Genomic DNA, 4,188 nt, shown 5'->3' on the forward strand with positions numbered 1-4,188 from the left:
TGGCAGGGAGAATAACACAGCCCAAGAGCGGCCCCAAAGCCTCAGCTCTGCTATTCTGGTGATCACAGCCACCCAGCATCACTGTAAAGGCACAGGCTATGAGCTCACTAACAAAAAAATAATCAATTTTAAGAATAAAGCCCAGAGAGGGGGGGGCCAACAGGGTGGCGCAGTGGTTAAAGCGCAAGGCTCCCATGTGGTTGACCACGGTTCGAGTACTGAACTTGGTGGCTTGAAAATCACACTGGTCTTGGGTATGTGTGTTTCCAAAATCCTGAGAGAAGAATGAAGGAGAAGGTTTCAGAGTGGCTATCTCCCCGGAGGGTGATTTCTTGCTTTCTCTCTCTCTTCTGCCTTTCTGTCTTTCTCCAGAAAGCACACATACCCTGTGGCAAAAACCTAAAAAAATAAAAAAAATTTTAAAAAGTCTAGAGAAACAAGTTATTCTGCAATCCTTCCTGATTACTCATCTGCAAACTCCAAGGAAGCAGAGGAGTTGATCCAAAATCACCAGGAAGGAAATGCCAACAGCTGGCCCCAAGTGGTTTGATGTAGAATTTGACTCACAAAAAACAGCTCTGGGATCAAGGGGCTTTCTGGGAATTTTGAATTAAGTGTTATCTGTGGCTGTGTGTTAATTTTTTTTTTTTTTTTGGTTGTGCTACAACAAAGCTTAACTGTATGAGATAAAGAAGACTTGGAATGTCACACCCCCAACTATGTATAACACCAGATCTATAAAAATATAACCTTACATTTACCTAGGGCGATTAGCTACGCAAGGTAGGGGTCGCAAACTGGTGGCCTCCAGGCTTGACTACCTATTTTGTTTGGCTCGCATGGTGTTTTAGACATTTTTAAATTATTTGCTTAAAAATCAGCAAGTTTCACTTTTTAAAAACAAATCTTGATCTCTAGACCCCACCCGTTTTTCTGCATGGAGCTGACTAATGGCTGTCCCCTTTAAGGTGGGCACAGTCTCCACGCCCACCCACCCCTATACTTACTTACCCCCCTCCCTTACTTCTGGAGGCTGAGAGTTTGCGACCCCTGGTTGGAAACAGCACATACCTAAACAACGCGTTCCCTAACCCAAACCTCTCTCGCACCCTCATGTGATTTTCACTTATCTCCCCTTCCCCTACTCTCCCTTTCACGTCCATCCTCAGTCCTCCTTCCTGGATTCTTCAGATTTCTTTTGCTTTACTTGCCTTCTCCCCTCTTCAATTTCAATCTCATTTTGCAAAAAACACCTCAGTCCAGGAGCATTCCAGGAAGGCTTCCAGGACCAGCTCGGTGGGGACTATTGAATGGTGTCCCTTGCAAAATGGCTGAGTCGTCTTCCCCAAGACATTTTCTTGGGGTGCTGGCTGGACGACTCAATTCTTTGTTGTTGAGTCTTCCGTATGAGACTATCTGCATACGTGAATCTCCAGGACTACACATACACCAAAAACGTGTACTGTAGATGACCTGCAGACATGACGGAGCCCTTCTGCAATATGGAATTGAGCTTCATGGACTGCCTCGGGCAACCATCACACCTGGTTAATATGCCATATTATTTCATTTGTACACAGTACATGTGTAGATTACTAAACATTGATCAAAATTGATCGACATCTCTTACATTTTGGTTACCATGTACAGAGAACAAATGCTCAGCATGGCATTTAAATAAAACATTCATATTTGAACAAGTTACAAATACAATGCCCCATTAATTTAAAAAAAATAAAATTTAAAAACCTTGAGGATGGATGAGGCTTTGGGAAATAGGCCTTAAAACAAACAAGCAAACAAAAATACTATATGAACAGTAGGTTATCAGAGATATACTTTAAAACATTAATATGAAAAAGGCACCCATCAATGCAGCTAGAAATATTTGGAAAAATCAGCTTTTAAAGCTTTATAATCCTTCCAACAGCCCCGCTATCCCCATTCCAGTAGACTTAATGTCTACAGGGGACATTCTGGCTAAGTATAGAAATTAGTATTATTTATATATGCTCTACTCTTGGCACTTATTTAAAAAGCAATTACTAAAAAATATGTGCAGTTTATATCTTTGCTGGAAGTTGGTGGTAGACTGATCCCTTTGCTCAATGCAGTACCTTAGGACCTAACACTGACCTCAAAAACTAGAAATGACCTTTGTGGTGTCAGCGGGAACCGTTTCCAAAACAAGCTCAAAGAGACAGCACATAGGCAGCTGTTGCGCGTTCAGTTGAGGCTGCAAAGGATGTAAGAGGTCTCCGCAGCTCTGAGGATTCCCACAGTGGTCAACTGAGTTCCCTGAAGAAAGGTTTCCAGAGTCCCCCCAAAAGAGCTCAGAAATTAAACAATGGCCCTATTCACTGAGCTACTTCTGTCTCCCAAGTTTTACCTGTAAGAGTCTAAGGAGGTACATGTCTGTTTAAAATAAAAATTCAAAGATGATACTGCGATTGGCTCTATTTCCAACCGGGCAAATGGATGACGGACCATTCTGGACTTTGAGTTTCAAGTCAATTCATGCATTTGGAAGCTTTAAGAAGTTTTGAGGACAAAGATTCCAGAATGAGCTCCTCCGGGCTCCAAAATACAGACAACCTGTGGTACGTATGTCTAAAGAGAAACAAAACAGACTTCTCATGGGCTGTCTCCTATATTCTTGCCCTAACTGGCCTCCTCCATAGGCTCACTGACCAGGGAGTAACTGATCTTCAAGCAGAGCCCAAGACACTGAACCAGAAGTGAAACATTTTGCAAGACCTGTGCTAAATCAACAGCTCCTCAAAAAACAAACCTTCCAACTAGTAAGCCTCGCTGCAAGTGGACTGAGCGCTAACTGCATGCCAGCTACCACAGCAGGTATCTCCTCTTCACTGGCTCCGTAAACTCAGAAAGAAATCTCTTCTTACAGGAGTTTGCTAAAAAGCTTGAAACAAAAAAGGTTTCTGTCTCCAGGCAGCAGCAAGTCCTGGAGAAAAACCTTTATAGGCAAAGAACGAAAGACATCTTTCTCTAGACTCAACCTGTTTCACACCCTCATCCGTGGTACCTCTTTTGTTGCTACTTGGCACTGTGCCTTGCTCATAGTAGGCACTCAGTAAACAGGTGTTGACACGCTGGTATACAGCTGAGCTCATGGCCTGGAGGGATATTCGGCCAGCAGGCTGCCTGCTTTCCAAGGCTGCGCATTTCTTAATAAGTGGACCTGGCCTCCCTTTCAGACGCAACTTCTGGTGTTAGCAATGACCACAAAATGAAAGAAATGATCAAAATAAAGTGCTGTTTGTTTTGGAAGTTTCTCTAACCGAGTCTTGATTGCTGCTCAACGCACATGAGTTAAGTTTTGACAATCCCGTCAAACGCCCATGATTGCACCATTTAAAAAATACATTAATATTAATTTGAATAGTGGAAATTAATGTCTTTCAGGACATTAACCTCTAGAATAGAATTCCAATTCCACTTGTGGATAAAAATTCAGTTTTTTAAAAAGGCAATCAGGAATCCAGTACCTAGCAAGTAGTGATACCAAAAACATTGAATTTTTTTTTTTTATGTTGGGGCAGAAAGACCTGTGCCTAAAACCCAGCTGAGGGAATTGTCCCTGCAGCTAGCTCTCGCTTCCTCTGTGGGACTTCCCTAAAAGCGGATCCACACAAAACAACGTCTGCACCAACTCTTAGCACCTGCGGTGTCTTTCCATAGCTTGAGGACACTCCAGTGGGTGTGAAGAAGGTGCCATAACTATCTTGGATTGTTGAACCAGGGGGTGACATTTAAGCTATCAAAGCTTGTGGCATCCTTTAAAGTTTCCAACACCTTCTGCAGCTCATCTTGCATCTAACTGGCTTCACTGCCATCTTCACCCTCACCTGATGGGAGGGACTTTAGGAGCATTTGGTCAGGTGGGGGTGCTGTCGAGGTTCACGGTTCACCTGCAGGGAACCCCTGGGTGCGCTGACTCCGGGGTAGGGGGCACCTAGCAAGGTAGCGGGGACCCCCATAAGCCCGCAGAAGCTGAGGCAGCCTTCGCCAAGTGGACAGCAATCGGGCCGCTGCAAGTTCCCTGGCACGTGGGTCAAAGGCAGCCAGGAGATCAACTGGGCCAGCTTCTCTCAGTACCTTGGGCAGCGGGCCTACCTCGCTGGCCGCCCCAGCAGGACTCAGGACGCAGTGGGAGAGCGTGTGGCG

This window comes from Tupaia chinensis, unplaced genomic scaffold, assembly GCF_000334495.1.
Source record: "Tupaia chinensis unplaced genomic scaffold, TupChi_1.0 Scaffold000182_1, whole genome shotgun sequence".
Lineage (NCBI taxonomy): Eukaryota > Metazoa > Chordata > Mammalia > Scandentia > Tupaiidae > Tupaia > Tupaia belangeri.